The sequence below is a fragment of the Dipodomys merriami genome, unplaced genomic scaffold (assembly GCF_024711535.1).
Source record: "Dipodomys merriami isolate MVZ:Mamm:240054 unplaced genomic scaffold, mDipMer1.0.p SCAF_107, whole genome shotgun sequence".
NCBI lineage: Eukaryota > Metazoa > Chordata > Mammalia > Rodentia > Heteromyidae > Dipodomys > Dipodomys merriami.
The window spans coordinates 3,211,176-3,232,869 of record NW_027202349.1 but is presented as its reverse complement, the minus strand read 5'-3'; positions in this window follow the sequence as shown (position 1 = coordinate 3,232,869).

The window sequence follows — 21,694 nt, the reverse complement described above, 5'->3', positions numbered from 1 at the left end:
CCATAACCCTCACCCTCACCCTCACCCTCACCCTATACCTTGCCCTCATGCTAACACTAAGCCTGACCTGAAACCTAACCCTCACCATAACTCTAACCGTATCCGTAAACCTCACCATCACTTTGAACCTCATCGTAACCCTCACTGTCACCATAAACCTAAACCTAAACCTAAAGCTAATCCTCACCAAAACCCTAATCCTCACCCTCACCCTAAACCTCACCATCACCTTAACCCTCAATCTAACCCTAACCGCCACCCACACCCTAAAACTCACCCTAACTTGAACCCTCACCCTCACCCTAACCCTACTATAAACCTTACCCTAACCCTAACCCTCACCCTAAACCTAACTCTAAACCTCACCCTCATACTAACCTTAGCCCTCACCTTAACCCTCACCCTAACCCTCACCCTAACCCTAAGGCTCACCCTAACCCTCAGTCTCACCCTATCCCTCACCCTAACCTTAACCCTAACCCACTCCCTAACCCTCACCCTAACACTCACCCTCACCCTAAACATCACCCTAAGCCTATCCCTCACCCTAACCCTAACCTTAATCCTCACATAACCCTAACCCTCACCTTAAACCTCACCCTCACCCTAATCTTCACCCTAAGCCTAACCCAAAGCCTCTCCTAACCGATACCCTCACCCTCACCCTAACCCTCACCCTAACGCTCACCCTCACTCTAGCCCTCACTGTAAAACTAACCCTAACCCTAACCCTCACCCTCAACCACACCCCCACCTTCAGCCTAACACTAACACTAAACCTAATCCTAAACCTAACCCTAAATCTCACCCTCATCCTCAACCTAAACCTAAACCTAAAACTAACCCTAATGCTAACACTTGCCCTCAACCCCACCCTAACCCTAATCCTAACCCTAACCCTCACCATAAATCTAATGCTAACCATAAACCTAAACCTCACCCTAACGCTCACCCTAAACCTTACCTTCACCCTCAACCTCACCCTAACCTTCACCCTAACCCTCACCCTAAGCCTCACCCTAACACTACCCCTCAGCCTAACCCTCAACTTAAACCTAACCCTAAACTTTAACTAACCTTAAACTAATCCAAACCCTAAGCCTCACCCTAACCCCAACCTTCACGCTAACCCTAACCCTCACCCTAACCCTTCCCCTCACCCTAACCCAAATGCTAACATTAACCCCCAACCTCACCCTAAACCTCGCCCTAAACCTAATCCTCACCTTAACCCTATCCCTCAACTTCACCCTAACCTTAGCCTTAACCCTAACCTTAATCCTCACACTAACACTAAGCCTCACCCTAAACCTAAACGAACATTTCACCCTAACTCTAACTTTAACCTAACCCTAACCCTAACCCACACCCTAACCCTAACACTAACCCTCAACCTAATCCTCTCCCTAAACCTAAGCCTAACATTAACCCTCACATTACACTCACCCTTACCTTACCCTCCCCCTAACCCTAAACCTAAACCTAACCCTCAGCCTAACCCTCATCCTAAGCCTAACCCTAACCCTCACCCTAACCCTAAACCTAACCCTAAACCTCAAACTTAACCCTAGACCTCAGCCTCACCTTAGCCCTCACGCTAACCCTAAACCTAAAACTAACCATAACCCTAACCCTAAACCTAATTCTCACCCTCACCCTCACCCTCACCCTCACCATAAACCTCACCCTAACCCTCAACCTCACTGTCACCCAACACACTAAACATAACCCTAACCCTCAGCCTGAACCTAACTCTGACCCTCACCCTCACCCTCACCCTAAGCCTAACCCTAAATCTAAGCCTAGTCCAAAACCTAACCCTCACCCTCATCCTCAACCTAAACCTAAACCTCACCCTAACACTAACCCTAACCCTAGCCCTCACGCGAACCCTTACCCTCACAGGCACTCTAACCCTCAACCAAACACTAACCCTCACCCTAACCCTAACCCTAACGAAACCCTCACCCTCACCCCAACCCTCACCCTAACCCTCACGCTCAGCCTCACCCTAAGCCTAAACCTACACCTCAGCCTAATCCTAAACCTAACCCTCAACCTCAAGCTAACCCTAAACCTAATCCTCACCTTAACCCTCAACCTAAACTTAACACTCACCCTCACCCTAACCCTCACCCTAAACATTACCCTCAGCCTAACCCTAACCCTAAAACTAACTGTAACCCTCACAGTCGCCCTAAGCCTAACCCGATCCTAACCCTCACACTAATTCTCACCCTAACTCTAAGGCTATCCCTAAACCTCAACCTCTACCTAAACCTCATCCTAACACTTACCCTCACCATAACCCTAACCCTAACCCTAACCCTAATCCTCACAGTAATACTTACCCTCACCCTCACCATAACTCTCACCTTCACCCCAACCCTCACCCTAACCCTAACCATCATGCCCACCCTAAAACTCACTCAAACCTGAACCCTCACCCTCACCCTAACCCTACCCTTACCCTCACCCTAACCCTAAACCTCACCGTCACCCTATCCCTCACCCTATACCTAATCCTCAACTACACCTTAACCCTCAAAGTAACCCTCACCTCACCCTCACCCTCAACCTAAACATCAAGCTAACCCTAACCCTCATCCTCACCTTTAGCCTAATCCTCACCCTAAACATAACCCTCACCTTATACCTGACCCTCACCCTAATTCTCACCCTACCACTAACCCTAAGCCTTTCCTAACCGAAACCCTCAACCTCACCCTAAACCTCAGGCTAACCTTCACCCTCACACTAGCCCTCACCCTAAAACAAACCCTAACCCTAAACTTCACACTCAACCTCACCGCCAAACTCAGCCCAACTCTAACCCTAATCCTAATCCTAGCCCTAACCCTAACCCTCACCTTCACCCTCACCCTAACCCTAACCCTAACCGTAACCCTATCCCTCACCCTAACCCTAACCCTAACACTAATTCTATCCTTAACCCTCACCCTAAACCTAAATCTCACTCTAACCCTTACTCTCACCCTAACCCTAACCCTAACCCTAAAACTAAACCTCACCCTAACCCTCACCCTAACCTTAAACCTAACACTAACAATCACCCTAAACCTAACCCTAACCCTAACCCTCACAGTCAACCTAACACTGACCCTAAACATTTCCCTCACCTTAATCCTAACCATAACCCTAATCCTAACCCACACTCAACCCTAAACCTCACCCTAACCCTAACCGTAACCCTCAGCCAAACCCTATTCCTAACCCTAACCCTAACCCTCAACCTAACCCTAACCCTAACCCTCAACCTAACCCTAACCCTAACCCTAAACCTAACCTTCTTCCTAACCCCAAATGTCACCCTCACCCTCACCCTAACCCTAAACCTAACCCTAATCCTAACCCTAACCCTCACACTCACCCTCATCCTAACCCTAACCCTAACCCTAACCCTGACCCTTACCTTAACTCCAGCCCTATCCCTAACCTGCAACCTAACACAAACCCTCACCCTTACCCTAAACCTAACACTCACCCTAAACCTAACCCTAACCTAATGTTATCCCTAACCCTCACCCGCACCCCAACCCTAACCCTAACACTAAACCTCACCATAATCCTCACCCTAACCCTAACCCTAAACCTAACCCTAACCCTAAAGATCACCCTAAACCTCAACTTAACCCTTACACTCACCCTAACCCTAACCCTCACCCTTAACCTTACCTACACCCTAACACTAACCCTAAAACTAACTCTAACCCTCACCTTCACCCTACCCCTAACCTGAGCTCTAACTCACCCTAACACTAACGATATCCCTAAACCTAACCCTCACCCTAAACCACATCCTAACCTATACCCTCACCCTAACGCTCACCCTAACCCTCAATTTAACCCTAAACCTCACCCTAAACCTAAACCTCACCCTAAACCTTACCCACACCATAACACTAACCATAACTCTAACTCTAACCCTCAACCTCACCCTAAGCCTAACCTTAACCCTAACCCTCAACCTAACTCTAACGCTATCCCTAAACCTCACCCTCATCCTAAAGCTATTCCTAACCCTTACCCTCACCATAACAGTAACCCTAACCCTAACCCTAATCCTCCACGCAACCCTAACCCTCACACTCACCGTAACCCTCACCTTCACCTTAACCCTCACCCTAACACTAAGCGTCACCCACACCGTAAAACTCACCCTCACCCAAATCCTCACACTCAACTTAACCTTACATTAAACCTCATCCTAACCCTAAACCTCACCCTAATTCTAACTATAAACCTCACCCACATACTAACCTTAACCCTCACCTGAACCCTCACCCTAACCCTCACTCTAATCTAATGCTAACCCTAAACCTCACTCTCACCCTAAGCCTCACCCTAACCCTTATCCTCACAGTAACCCTAACCCGCACATCAACGCTAACCCTCACCCTAACCCTAACCCTACCCTTCACCCTACCCCTCATCCTAACATTAAACCTAACACTCACCCTAACAATAACCCTAACCCTCACCTTCAACCTAACCCTCACCTACATCCTAATCCTCGCCCTCAGCCTAACCCTAAATCTAACCCTAAACCTAACCCTCAACCTAATCCTAAACCTCACCCTCACCCTCAACCTCACCTTCAGCCTAACCCTAACCCTAACATTAATCGTAACCCTAACCCTCACACTCACACTCACCATAACTCTAACCCTAATCCTAAAACTGACTTTCACACTAACCCCTACCCTATCCCTAAACATAACCTTAATCCTCACCCTAACCCTAACCCTAATGCTATCCCTAACCCTCACCCTCACCCGAACCCTCACTCGAAACCTTATCCTCACCCTAACGCTAACCCTAACCCTAAGACGAACACTAAACCTCTCCCTAACCCTCACCCTAACACTAAACCTAAACCTAACTCTCACCCTAACATCCAACCTAACTCTCAACCTAAACCTAAACCTCACCCTCACCCTAACTCTCCCCCTAAAGCTTGGCCTCACCCTAACCCTAACCCTAACCTTAACTCTAACCCTCACACTCACCCTAAGTGTAACCTGAATCCTAACTCTCACCCTAACCCTCACGCAAACTCTAACGCTGTCCCTAAACCTCACTCTCACCCTCAACCTCATTCTAACCCTTACCCTCACCATAAAGCTAACAGTAACCCTAAAGCTAATCCTCACCACAACCCAAACCCTCACCTTCACCCTAACCATCACCGTCACGCACACCCTAAAACTCACCCTCACCTGAACCCTCACCGTCACCATAACCTTACCCTAAACCTCAAAAAACCTAACCCTCACCCTAAACCTAACTCTAACCCTCATCATCATACTAACCATAACCATCACCTTAACCCTCACCCTAATCCTCACCCTAACCCTTATCCTCACACTAACCCTAACCCTAACCCTAACCTCACATTAACCCTAACCCTCACCCTAACCCTAACATTACCCTTCACACTACCCGTCAGCCTAACCCTAACCCTAACCCTCACCCTAACCCTATCCCTAACCCTAACCTTCACCCTAACCCTCACCTTCACCCTACCCTCAGGCTAACACGACCCCTCACCTACACCCTCACCCTCACCATCACCATCACCCTCATCCCAACACCCACCCTCACCCTAAACATCACCCTAACCCTAACCCTCCCCCTAACCCTACACCTAAGCCTAATCCTAAACCTAACCCTCACCCTCAACCTCACCCTAAACCTAATCCTCACCCTAACCCTAAAACTAACCATAAACCTCACCCTCACCCTAACCCTCACCCTAAGCCTAACCCGAATCCTAACCCTCACACTAACCCTCTCCCTAAATCTAATGCTATCCCTAAACCTCACCCTCACCCAAAACCTCATCCTAACCCTTACCCTCACCATAACCCTAACCCTAAACTTAACACTAATCCTCACCATAATCTTAACACTAATCCTCACAGTAATCCTAACCCTCACCCTCACCCTAACCCTCATGGTCACCTTAAACCTCACCCTAGCCATGACCATCATGCCCACCCTAAAACTCACCCTCACCGGAACCCTCACCCTCACCCTCACCCTAACCCTACCCTAAACCTCACCCTAACCCTATCCCTCACCCTAAACCTAACTCTAACCCTCACTCTCATACTAAAAGTAAACCTCACCTTAACCCTCACCCTAACCCTCACCCTAAACCTCACCCTACCCCTTTTGCTCACACTAACTCTAACCCTAACCTTACCCTCACATTAACCCTAACACTTACCCTAACCCTAAACCTACCCCTCACCCTACCCCTCACCCTCACCCTAACCCTAACCCTCACCCAAACCCTAATCTAACCCTCACCTTGACCCTAACCCTCACCATCACCCTCACCCTCACCCTCACCCTCACCCTCAACCTAACCATCACTCTAACCGTTACCCTCACCCTAATACTTACTCTAACCCTAACACTAACACTAACACTAATCCTCACTCTAACACTCACCCTAACCCTCATCCTAAACCTAATCCTCACCCTAATGCTCACCCTAACACTTAACCTAACCCTAATCCTCACCCTCACCCTCACCCTAACCCTCACCCTAAGCCTTACCCTCACCAGAACCCTAAACATAACCCCAACCCGCAGCCAAACCCTCTTCCTAAACCTAACACAAAGACTCAAATAACCCTAACCCTAACCCTAAACCTAAGCCTCACCCTAACCCTCAGCCTAACATTAACACTAACCCTAATCTTAACCCTAACCCTCAGAATCACCCTAAATGTAACTCTAACACTAACCTTGACCCTCACCCTAACCGAAACCCTCACCCTAACCCTAAACCTCACCCTCACCCTAACATTAACACTCACCTTAAAACTCACCCTTACTCTAACACTAACCCTAACCCTCATACTCACCCTAAACCTCACCCTAACCCTTACCCTCTACATAACCCTAAACCTAACCCTTATCCTCACACTAAGCCTCACCCAAACACTCACCCTAAAAGTAACCCTAACCCTCAGCTTCATCCTAACCCTCATGGTCACCCTAACCCTCACCCTAAACCTAACCCTCACCTACACCCTAACCCTCACCCTAACCCTCACCCTCACCCACAACCTAAACACACCCTAACCCTAAACCTCATCCTAATCCTAACCCTAATCCTAACCCTAACCCTAACCCTCATCTTAGACCTCACCATCACCCTAATCCTCACACTACACCTAATCCTAAACCTTTCCTAACTGAAAACCTCACCGTCACCCTAACCTTCAAGCTAACCCTCACGCTCACCCTAACCCTCACCCTAAAACTAACCCTGACTATAAACCTCACACACAACCTCACCCCCACGCTCAGCCTAACCCTAACCCTAACCCTAATCCTAGTCCTAACCCTAATCCTCACCCTCACCCTCACCCTAACCTTAACCCTAATGCTAACACTAGCCCTCAACCTTCTCCTAACCCTAAACCTAACACTACTGCTCACCCTCAAACTCAACCTAAGCCTCAGCCGAACCCAAACCCTTACCCTAAACCAAAACCAAAACCTCACCCTCACCCTCACCCTAAATCTAAACCTAAATCTAACCAAAACCGTCACCCTAAACCTATCCCTAACCCTAACCTTCACCCTAACCCTAACCCTAATCCTAATCCTAACCCTCATCCTCACCCTAACCCTTACCCTCACCTTAACCTCACCCTCACCCTAACCCTTATCCTCCCCCAAACCCTAACCCTAACCTCAGCCTAACACTCATCCTAACCCTAACCCTAACCCTAACCCTCACCCTAAACTTAACCCTAACCCTAACCCTAATCCTCACACTAACCCTAACCCTCACCCTAAACTTAACCGTACATGTCACCCTAACCCTAACTTTAACCTAACCCTAACACTAACTCTCACCCTAACCCTAACCCTAACCCTAAACCTCAAACTCACCCTCACCCTCACCCTAACTCTTACCCTCACCCTAACCCTAACCGTAACTGTAACCCTCACACTATACCTAACCCTCACCCTAAAACTCACCCTAACCTAAACCTCACCCTAATCCAAAACTTAACACTAGACCTCACCCTCACCTTAGCCCTCACCCTAACCCTAAACCTAAAACTTATCATAACCCTAACCCTAAACCTAACTCTCACCCTCACCCTCACCCTCACCATCACCCTCACCCTAACCCTCCCCCTCCCCCTCAACCTTACCCTACCCCTACCCCTCAGCCTAACCCTCACCCGAACCATAATCCTAACCCTAATACAAACCCTAACTCACACCCTCACCCTCACACTAAAACTAAAGCTAAACCCAACCCTAAACCTCACCCTAAACCTAACCCTATCCATTACCCTCACCCTAACCCTAACCCTAATCCTAAACCTAATCTTCACCCTCACCCTCACCATAACCCCTACACTCACCCAAAACCTAACCCTAAACCTAGCCCTCACCCTAACACTTACCCTCAACCTCTTCCTAACCCTAATCCTCAACCTCACCCTAAACTGCACCCTAAGCCATACCCTCACCCTAACTCTAATCTAACCCTTACTCTAACTCTCACCTTAACCCAAAACCTATCCCTAACACTCATCCTAACCATAACCCTCACACTAACCCTAACCCTAACTCTCACCCTCACCCTAACGCTAACCCTAAACCTCACCCTCACCCTAAACCTCACCCTAACCCTTACCCTCAACATATCCCTAACCCAAACCCTAACCGTAATACTCACACTAACCCTAACCCTAACCCTCACGCTAACACTCACCCTAACCATAGTCCTCACCCGCACCCTAACACTTACTGTCATCTTAACCCTCACCCTAACCCTAACCGTCACCCACACCCTAACCCTCAACTTCACCCGAACCCTCAACCGAACCCTCAAACTAACCCTAACCCTAACCCTAACACTCAAAAACCCCTAACCCTCACACTAATCCTAACGCTAACCCAAACCCTCACTCTCACCCTGAACCTAACCCTAATCCTTATCCTCACACTAACCCTGCCCCTCACCATAATCCTCAACTTAACCCTAACCCTAACCCTCACCTTAACCCTAACCCTAATCCTCACCCTCACTATAATCTTCACCCTAATGCTCACCGTCACCCTAACCCTCACCCTAACCCTAACCCTCACACTAACCCTAACCCTCACCCTCAACGGATCCTTCACCCTAAGCCTAACTGTAACCCTAACCCTCACCCTAATCCTAACCTTAAACCTCACCCTCACAGTAATCCTCACCCTAACCCTAACCCTAACCCTTTCTTAACCAAAACCCTCACCCTCACCCTAATCCTCACCCTACCCTTCACACTGACTCTCGCCTTCACTCTAAACCTAACCCTTAGCCTAACCCTCATTCGAACCCTCACTCTCACTCTCAGCCTAACACTAACGCTAACCCTAATCCTAACCCACACCCTCACCCTCACCCTAAACCTAACCCTAACCCTAAACCTCACCCTCACCCTAAACCTAACCCGAATGCTAACCCTAAACCTCACACTCACCCTAACCCCAACCATAATGCTAACACTCAACCTAACCCTAACCCTAACCCTCACCCTAACCCTGACCCTAACTGTAACCCTCACCCTCAACCTCAACCTAACCTTCACCCTCATCCTCACCCTAACCCTCACCCTCACCGTAAACATCACCCTAACCCTAACCATCACCCTAACCCTAACCCTAACCCTAACCCTCACCCTAAACTTACCCTAACCCTAACGATAATTCTAACCCTCACCCTCAACTTTAACCTCACCCTAACCCTTATCCTCACACTAACCCTAAACCTAACCCTCACCCTAACCCTCACACTAACCCTAACCCTCCCGCTAACCCTAACAATACCCCTCACCCTAACCCTCACCCTAACCCTAACACTCACCCTAAACCCAACCCTAAACCTCACCCTTACACTAACCCTCTCCGTCACGCTAACACTCAACCAAATCCTAACCTTAACCCACACCCTAACCCTAACACTCACACTAACCCTAAACCTCAACCTAATCCTCACCCTAAAAATGACGCTAACCCTTACCTAAAAGAAACCCTCACCCTCAACTTCACCCTATCCCTCACCCTCACCTTAAACCTAAGCCTCAACCTAACCCTCCCCCTATCCCAAACGCTAACCCAAACCCTCTTCCTCACCCTAACCCTCAACCTAACCCTATCCCTACACCTCACAATAACTCTCACCATAACCCTATCCCTAACCCTAACTCTCACCCTAACCCTAAACCTTAACGTAACCCTCCAGCACACCCTAACCTTCACCTCACCCGAACCCTCACACTAACCCTAACACCCTCACCCTCACACTCAACCTAACTCTAACTGTCACCCTGACCCTCACCCTAAACCTAACCCTAACCCTAATCCTCACCATAACCCTTACCCTAAACCTAAACCTCACCCTAAACCTAACACTCACCCTAACCCTAACACTCACACTAACACTAACCCTAACCCTCACCCTCACCCTAACCCTCACCTTAACCCTAACCCTAATCTTAACAATAACCATCACCCTCACCCTAAACCTAACCCTAAAACTAACACTCACACTAACCCTCCTCCTAACCCTAACGCTAACCCTAACCCTCATCTTGATCCTAAACCTCACCCTAACCCTTTCCCTCACCATAAACCTAACCCTAAAACTTACCCTAATCCTCACCCTAACCCTAAACTCACATACACCCTAACCCTCACCATCACACGAACCCTCATCCTCACCCTAACACTCACACTAACCATACCCATAAAGCTAAGCCTAAACCTAACCCTCAACCTCACCCTCACACTAACCCAACCCTAAACCTAACCATCACCCTCACCCTCACCCTAACACTCACCCTTACCATAAACATCACCCTAACACTAACCCTAACCCTCACCCTAAGCCTAACCCTAAACCTAAACTTCACCCTCTCACTAACACTCAATGTCACCATAACCCTCAACCTAAACCTAACCCGCAAACACAGCCTAACCCCCACATTTACCTGAACCCTAAACCTCACCCGAACACTCACCCTCACCCTAACAATAACCCTCACAAAAACATAACCCTAACCCTATCTCTCACCCTAACACTAACACTATACCTCACCCTAAACCTAACCCTCAACCTAACCCTAACCTAACCCTAACCCTCACCCTAAACCTAACCCTCACACTAACACTTACCCTCACAGTAAAACTAAACCTAACACTCATCCTCACCCTAACTATAAACCTAATGCTAACCTCACCCTCACACTAACCCTCACCCTAACACTTACCCTCACCCTAACCCTAACCCTAACCCTCACACTAAACCTAACACTCACCCTAATCCTAACCCTAAACCTCACACTATACTTTACCCTCAGCCTAACCCTATCCAAACCCCTCAGCCTAAACCTCACCCTAAACCTAAACCTAACCCTAATCCACACCCTATCCCAAACCTTAACCATAACCTTCACCATAACACACATCCACACCCTAGCCCTAATGCCAAACCTAACCCTCAACCTAACCCTAAACCTACCCTCAGACTAAGCCTCACCCTAACACTTACCCACACTCTAACTCTCACCTTAACCCTAAATCTAACCCTCACCCTAAACTTCACACTAACCCTAACCCTAAACCTCAGCCTAACCCTCACCCTAACACTCACCCTAACCCTCACCCTAACCCTAACCCTTACCCTCACCCTAACCCTCAACCTAAACTTTACCCTCAACCTAACCCAAACTCTAACACTAAAACTAACTCTCACACTAACCCTAACCCTAACCCTCAGCCTAACCCCTATCCTAAGCCTAATTCTAAACAAAACCCTAACCCACACCATAACCATAACCCTAACCCTAACCCTAACCCTCACACTAGCCCTAACACTAACCCTCAGCCTAACCCTCATCCTAACCATAATCCTAACCCTAACCCTCACCATCACCCTAGCCCTAACACTATTCCAAACCCTGAACCTAACCCTAACCCTCACCCTCACCCTAACCCTCACCCTAAAACTTACCCTAAACCTAACCCTAACTCTCACCTGAACACTCACCCTCACCCTAACCCACACCATATCACCAAAAATTACCCTAACACTAACCCTCACCCTAACCCTAACCTGAACCCTCACCCTAACCCTACCCTCACCGTAACCCTAACCCTCACACTAAACCTTACACTAACCCTCACCCTCACACTCACTCTCAACATATACCTAACCCTAACCCTCATCCTAACACTAACCCTAACCCTCACCCTCACCCTCATCCTAACCTTAACCCTAACCCACACCCTCAGCCTAATCCTCACCCTAAACCTAAACCTTACCTAACCGAAAACCTCACTCTCACCCTAACCCTCACCCTCACACTAGCCCTCACCCTAACCCTAACCCTAAGCCTCACCCTCACCCTCAACCTAACACTAATCCTAACCCTAAACCTCATCCTAACTCTAAACCTAAACATAATGCTAACCCTAAAACTCACACTCACCCTAACCCTCAACCTAACCCTTACCGTCTCCCTAACCCTAGCCCTAACCCTCACAATAAACCTAACCTCAAACTAACTCTTACGCTACCCCTCAGCCTAACCCTCACCCTCAACCTAACCCTAACCCTAATCCTCCCCCTATCCTACCCATAAACCAAACACTCACCCTCACCCTCACCCTCACCTTAAACCTAATGCTAACCCTAATCTTCAACCTCACCCTAAACCTCACCCTAACCCTTACCCTCACCCTAACCCTAACCCTCAACCTCAAACTAACCCTCAAACTAACAATTACCCATAACCTAACCCTGACCATAACCCTAACGCTAACCCTCACCCTAACCTTAACCCTAACCCTAAACCTCACCTCCACCCTAACCCTCACCCTGACCTTTACCCTCAACCTAAACCTAACCCTAACCCTTACCCTAACCTTCAAACTAACCCAAAACCTAAACCTCATTCTCAACCTAATCCTAACCCTAACCCTCACCCTCACCCTGCCCTAACCCTAACCCTGACCCTAACCCTAACCCACACCCTCAACCTCTCCATCAACCTCAGCCTAATCCTAATCCTAACCCTAATGCTAAACCTCACCCTCACACTCACCCTAACTCTAATGCTAAACCTAACCTTAAAACTCACCCAAACCCTCACCCTATCCCTAACCTATTCCTAACCCTCACCCTAACCCTAACCCTCACCCTAAACCTCACCCTCACCCTAACCGTTAACCAAACCCTAACCCTCACCCTAAACCTCACCCTAACTCTAACACTAACCCTAACCCTCATCCTCACACTAAACCACACCCTAACCCTTACTCTCACTATAACACTAACCCTAACCGTAATCCTCACCTTAACCCTAACCCTCAACCATACTCTAACTCTCAACCTCACTCTCACCCTCACACTCAAACATTCTCCCGATCCCTAATCCTAACCCTAACCCTAACCCTAATCCTAAACCTAACCCTGACCCTCAAACTCACTCTAAACCTAACCCTAACACTAATCCTCACCTTCACCCACACCAAAACTGTCACAATCACCCTAAAATTCACGCTAACCCTAATCCTACCCCTCTCCCTAACCGTAACCCTAACCCTCAACCTAACCCTAACCCTACACCTAACCCTCACCCTCACAATGAACCTAAACCTAACGATAACCCTCACCCTAACCCTAATCCACACCCACACCCTATCCCTCAGCCTCACCCTCACCCTCAAAATCACCCGAACCCTCATCCTCTCCCTAACCCTCAACCTCACCCTAAACATCACCCAAACCCTAACCCTCACCCTAATCCTAACCCTAACCCTAACCCTCACCCTAACCCTCACCCTAACACTTACCCTCACCCTATCCCTAATAATAACCCTAAACATAATAATCACACTAACCATAACCCTCACTCTAACCCTAATCCAAACCCTAACCCTACCCTTCACCGTCACCCTGACCCTCACCCTCAGCCTAACCCTAACCCTAACACTATTCCTAATACTAAATCTCACCCTCAACCTCACCCTAAACCTAACCCTAAACCTCAGCCTCACCCTGACCCTCAACCTAACAATCACCCTCACCCTCACCCTAATGATCAACATCACCCTAAACATCACCCTAACCCTAAGCCTCACCCTAACCCTGACCCTAACCCTCACCGTAAAGATAACCCTCACCCTAACCCTCACCCTAACCATAATGCTAACCCAAAGCCTCACCCTCACCCTAACCCTCACCCTAAACCTTATCCTCACACTAACCCTAAGCCTCAACCTAAACCTATCCCGGCACCTCACCCTAACTCTCCCCCTAACCCTATACCTAACCCTCACCCTAACCCTTACCCTAAAACTAACCCTCACCCTAAACTTAACCCTCACCCTAACACTATCCCTCACACTAAAATTAACCCTAACACTCAACCTCACCCACAATCGCACACTCACCCTAATACTAAACCTAGGCCTAACCATAATCCTCACTCTAATCCATCCTAACCCTCACCCTCACCCTAAGCCTAACATTAACCCTCACCCTCACCCTAAACCTAACACTCACATTCAACCTAACACTCACCCTAACCCTTACACTCAACCTAACTCTATCCCTAACTCTAAACCTAAACCTAACTCTCACCTGAAAACTCAAATTCACCCTAACCCTCACCCTCACACCAAAAATCACCCTAAACCTAACCGTCACCCTCACCTTAACCCTAACCATAACCCTCACCCTAAACCTAACCCTCACAGTAACCCTCACCCTTACCTTAACCCTAATCCTAACCCTAAACCTCATCCTAACACTAACCGTAACCTAATGCTAACCCTAAACCTTACCCTCACACTCACCCTCAACCTAACACTTACCCTCACCCTAACCCTAACCCTCACCCTCAACCTAACCCTCACCCTAACCCTAATGCTAACACTCACCCTAACTTTAACCCTAATCCTAAACCTGACACTCATCCTAACTCTCACCCTGAAAGTTACCCTCACCGTAACCCTTATCCTAACCCTAAAACTAACCCTCACACTAACCCTAACCCTAACCCTAACACTAAACCCAACCCTCATCATAACCCTAATCCTAATCCTAACCCACACCATCACCATGCCCTATCCCTAACCCTAACCCTAACAGTAAACAACACTCTCACCCTCCCCATCACCCTCAGCCTTACCCTAATCCTAACCCTAATCCTAACTCTGACCCTCACCCTCACCCTAACTCTAATGCTAAACCTAACCCTAACACTCACTCACACCCTCACCCTAACCTTAAACCTATACCTATCCCTCACCCTAACCCTAAAACTCACCCTATCCCTCACCCTCACCCTAACCCTAAACTAAACCCTAACACTCACCCAAACCCTCACCCTAACCCTAATACTAACCCTAACCCTCATCCTCACCCCAAAGCTCACCCTAACCCTTACTCTCACCATAACCCTAAGCCTAACCCTAACCCTCACCCACACCCAAACTCTCAACCTCACCCTCACCCTCACACTCACCCTAACATGCTCCCTAACCCTAACCATAATCCTAAACCTAACCCTCACCCTCAATCTCACCATAACCCTAACCCTAACCCTAACCCTTACCCTCACCCTCACCCTAACCCTCACACTCACCCTAAAACTCACCGTAAACTTAAACCTACCCCTCTCCCAAACCCTAACCCTAACCCTCAATCTAACCATAACCCGACCCTTAACCCTCTCCCTCACACTAAACCTAAACCTAATGCTAACCCTCACCCTAACCCTAACCCTCACCCACAGCATAACCCTCAACCTCAAGTGAACCGTCACCCGAACCCGAACCCTCATCCTCAACCTAACCCTCAATGTTAACCTAAACATCACCGAAACCCTAACCCTCACCCTAACACTCACCCTAACGCTTACCCTCACACTATCCCTAATCATAACCCTAACAAAAACCCTCACACTATCCCTAACCCTACCCCTCACTCTAACTCTAATCCTAACCCTAACCCTAACCTTCACCCTCACCCTCACCCTCACCCTCAGCCTAACCCTAACCCTAACACTTTAACTAATTCTAACTCTCACCCTCACCCTCACCCTAAACCTAATCCTAACCCACACCCTCACCCCTAACCTCACCCTAACCCTCACCCTCACCCTCACACTAACCATCAACCTCACCCTAAACATCACCCTAACCATAACCCTCACCCTAAGCTTAACCCTAACCCTCACCAGAACGCTAACCCTCACCCTATACCTTATACTCACACTAACCCTATACCTAAGCCTAACCCTCACACTAACAATGACACTAAACCCAACCCTATACCGACATCTCACCTTAATTCTCACCATAACCCTAACCCTAACCCTAAACCTCACCCTAATCCTAACTCTAAACTTAACCCATACCCTCAACCTAAACCGCACCGTCACCATAACCCGCACCATAAACCTAACCCTCAACCAAACCCAAACCCACACCCTCAACCGAAACTAACCCTCATATGAACACTCACCCTCAAACTAACCCTCAACCTCACAATAAATATCACCCTAACCATAACTCTCACCCTAACACTAACCCTAACCCTTACCCTAAACCTAACCATCAAACTAATACTAACCCTCACCCTGACCCTCACCGTAACCCTCACTCTAATCCTAACCTCACCCTAACCCTTACACTAACCCTAATCCTAACCCTCACCCTCACCCTCACCCTAAACATATCCCTCATCCTAACCCTAAGGGTCAACCTAATGCTAAACCTAAACCTCACCCTCACCCTAACCCTCACCCTAAACCTTACCCTCAACCTGACCCTAACCCTCACACTAAACCTAAAACTCACCCTAAACCTAACCCTAACCCTCACACTAAACCTAACCTTCACCCTAACCCTAACATTACCCCTCAGCCTAACCCTAACCCTAAACCTAACGCTAACCCTAATCCTCACCCTATCCCTAACCATAGCCCTAACCCTCACCCAACCCCTCACCCTCAACCTAACCCTCATGCTAACCCTAACCCTCACCCTCACAATAACCCTCACCATAACCCTTATCCTCACCCTAACCCTAAACCTCACCTTCACCCTAACACTCACCCTAACCTTTACCTACAACCTAAGCCTCACCCTAAGCCTAACCCTAAACCTCACCCTAACCCTAAACATAAACCTAACCCTAACCCTCACCCTAACCCTCATCCTAACCCTAACCCTAACCCTAACCCTGACCCTCAACTTCACCCTCACCATAAACTTAACCATAACTCTCACACTCACCCTGACCCTAATCCTAAACCTAACCCACACTCTCACTGTGATCCTCACCCTAACCCTCACCGTCAACCTCACCTTCACCATAACCCTCAAACTAACCCTAACCCTCACCCTCACCCTAACCCTAACCCTCACCCACACCCTCACCCTAACCCTAAACCTAACCCTAATCCCCACGCTAACCCTCACTTTCACCCTGAACCAAACCCTCACCATCACTAAAACCCTCACCCTCAACCTCACCCTCACCCTCACCCTCACCCTCAACCTAACCCTCACCCTCACCGTAAATATTACCCTAACCCTAACTCTCACCCTCACCCTAACCCTCACCCTAACCCTAACCCTCACCCTAACCCTCACGGTAAACCTAACGATAAACCTTACCCTCACGTTCACCATAAAACTCACCCTAAGCTTTTATCCTCATACTAACCATAAATCTAACCATAACGCTAACTGTCACACTATCTCTAACCCTCTCCCTAAGCCTAATCCTACCCCTCAAACTCACTGTCACCCTAAACCTAACACTAACCATGACCCTCACCCTAAACCTAAACCTAACCCTCACCCTAAACTAACCCTATCCCTTACCCTAACCCTAATGCAAACCCTAACCCTCACCCTCACCCTAAACCTCACCCTAACCCTTATCCTCACACTAACCCTCACCCTAAGCGTCACCCTCACTCTCAGTCTAACTGTAACACTAAACTTAACCTCACTCTAACCTTAACACTTACCCTAACCCTAACCTGCACACTAACCCTTATCTTCACACTAACCCTAAACCTAACGCTCAACCTCAACCTCACACTAACCCTAACCTTAAACCTTACCCTCACCCTAACCCTAATCTTAAACCTAACCCTCACCCTAACACTCACACTAACTCTCATCCTAACCGTAACCCTAATGCTAACCCTCACCTTCACTCACCCTCACCCTCAACCTTTACCTAACCCTGAACCAAACCCTCACCCTGACCCTAAACTTTACCCTAACCCTCACCCTACCCCTCACCCTAAACCGCACCCTCTCTCTAACCCTAACCCTAACCCTAAACCTAACCATAACCCTAATCCTCACCCTAACACTAACCCTATCCCTCACCCTATACCAAACGCTAACCCTCACCCTAAAACTAACCCTAATCATAACCCTCACCCTAAAACTAACCCTAACCCTAACACTAACCCTAACCCTCACCCTAACCCTCACCTTAAACCTAACGATAAAAATTACCTTAACGTTCACCATAAAACTCACCCTAAACTTTTATCCTCATACTAACCCTAACTCTAACCCTAAGGCTAACCGTCGCACAAACCCTAAACCTCTCCCTAACACTAATCCTACCCCTCAACCTCACTGTCACCCTAAACCTAACCCTAACCCTAACACTCAACCTCACCCTCAGCCTAACCCTAACCCTAACACTAATCCTAACCCTATTCCTCACCCTCACCCTCACCCTAATTCTAAGTCTAAAACTAACCCTAACCCTCACCCTCACCCTAACCCTAACTCTAACTCACACTCTCACCCTAACCCTCACCCTAAACCTATCCCTAACTCTAACCTTAACCCTAACCCTTACACTAACCCTAACAATACCCCGAACCCGAACCCTAACCCTCAACCTAACAGTAACCCTACCCTAACCCTAACTCTCACAATAAACCTAACCCTCACCCTAACCATAAGTCAACACCTCAGCCTAACCCTAACCCTAACCCTAAACCTCACCCTATCCCTAACCGTAACCCTAACCCTAAACCTCAACGTCACCCTAGCCCTCACGCTAATCCTAAACCTAAACCTAACCCTCCTCTATCCCTAACCCTCACCCTAACCCTAACCCTCACCCTGACCCTAACCCTAACCTTCAACCTCAACTTAACGCTCACCCTCACCTTAACCCTAACTTCACCATACTCCTCACCGTAACCCCCAACTTCACCCAAAACCTCATGTTAACACTTACCCTAACCCTGACCATCTGCCTAACCCTAACCATAACCATAACTCTCACCCTAACCCTCACCCTAACCCTAAATCTAACCCTCACCCGAACCCTCACCTGAACCCTACCCGAAACCTCACCTTCACACTCAACCTCAGCCTAACCCTAAAACTAACGCTAATCCTTATCCTAACCCTCACCCTCACTTCATCCTGACTCTAACCATAACCCAACAATAATCGTCACCCTCACTCTAACCCTCAACCAACCATAACGCTCATCCTCAACCTCACCCTAAACCTAATCCTAACCCTAAAGCTAACGCTCACCCTAAACCTAACCCTCACCCTAACAATAACCCTAAACATCACACGCAACCTAACCCTCACCCTAACCCTAACCCTCAACCTCAACTTAACACTCACCCTCACCTTAACCCTAACCCTCATCATACTCCTCACCCTCAGCCTAACCATAACCCTCAACTTCACCCTAAACCTCATGTTAACCCTTACCCTCACCCTGACCCTCACCCTAACCCTAAACATAAACATAACCCTCACCATAACCCTCACCCTAACCCTAAATCTAACCCTCAACCGAATTCTCACCCGAACCCTAACACTAAATCTCACCCTCACCCACACTCTCAGCCTAACCCTAACCCTAACCCTAATTCTAACCCTAACCCTGATCCTCATCCTCACCCTAATTCTATCCCTAACCCTAACCCTCACCTCACCCTAACCCTAACCCTAACACTAAACCAAATCCTCACCCTCACCCTCAACCTCACCCACAGTCTAACCCTAACCCTAACCCTAATCCTAACCCTAACTCTCACCCTCACCCTCACCTTAACCATAACCCTTTCCCAACCCTAACCCTCACCTTAACTCTAACCCTCACCCAAACCTAACCCTCACCCTCACATCCACCCTAACCCTAACTCTAACCCTTACCCTCACCCCAACCATAACCCTAACACTCACCCTACCCCAAAACCTGATGCTCACCCTCACCCTTACCCTAAGTCTAACCCTACCCTAATCTTAACCCTAACCCTCACCCTCACCTCACCCTAACTCTAACCATAGCTCAACCCTAATCCTCACCCTCACTCTAACCCTCAACAAATCTAACTCTCACCCTCACCTTCACCCTAACCCTAACCCTAACCATAACGCTAACGCTCACCCTAACCCTCACCCTAACGCTAAGCCAACCCCTCAGCCTAACCCTCACCCACACCCTAAACCTAGCACTCACCCTAACACTCACCCTAACCCTAACGTTAACCCTAAACCTCTCCCTCACCATAAACCTCACCCTCACCCTCAACCTCAGCCTAACCCTAAACCAAACACTAATCCTAACCCTAACCCTGACACTCACCCTCACCCTAATTCTAATCCTAACCCTAACCCTTACCCTCACCCTAAGCCTAACCCTAAACCTAACCCATACCCTGACCCTCACCCTCACCCTCACCCTCAGTTTAACCCTAACCCTAACCCTAATCCTAACCCTAACCCTCACCCTCATCTTCACAAAAACTCTAACCCTTACCCAACGCTAACCTTCACCCTAACTCTAACCCTACCCCAAACCTAACCCTCACCCTCATATTCACCCTAACCCTAACTCTAACCCTAACCCTCAACCTAACCCTAAACCTAAACCTCACCCTAACCCAAACCCTCACACTCACCCTCACCCTCAACCCAAGTTTAACCCTAATCCTAACCATAATCTTAACCTAACCCTCACGGTCACCTCAACCTAATTCTAACCATAACCAAACCCTAATCTAAAACCTCACTCTAACCCTCAACCAACCCTAACCCTCACCCTAACCCTAACGCTAACGCTGACCCTAACCCTTACCCTTATCCTAACCCTAATCCTAAACGTAACCCTCACCCAAACCCTAGGGCTAAACCTAACCCTCACCTTAACCCTCCTTCTCCCCCTCCCCCTCACCCTCAGACTAAATCTATCCCTAATCCTAATACTAACCCTAACCCTCACTCTCACCCTCACCCTAAACCTAACCCTAACCCTAAACCTACTCCTCAACCTCACAATCACACTAAACCTAACAATAACCCTAACCCTAACCCTAACCCTCACCCTCACACTAACCCTAACCCTCCCACTCCCCCTAACACTAACCCTAAACCTAACCCTCACCCAAACCTCACCGTAAACCTAAACCTAAACCTCCCCCTCCCCCTAACCCTCACCCTAACCCTTACCCTCACCCTAACCGTAACCCTAATGCTAAACCTAACAGTAACACTCAGACTAAACTTAACCCTCACCCTAACCCTAACCCTCACCTGAACTCTCACCCTCTCCCTCACCATAATC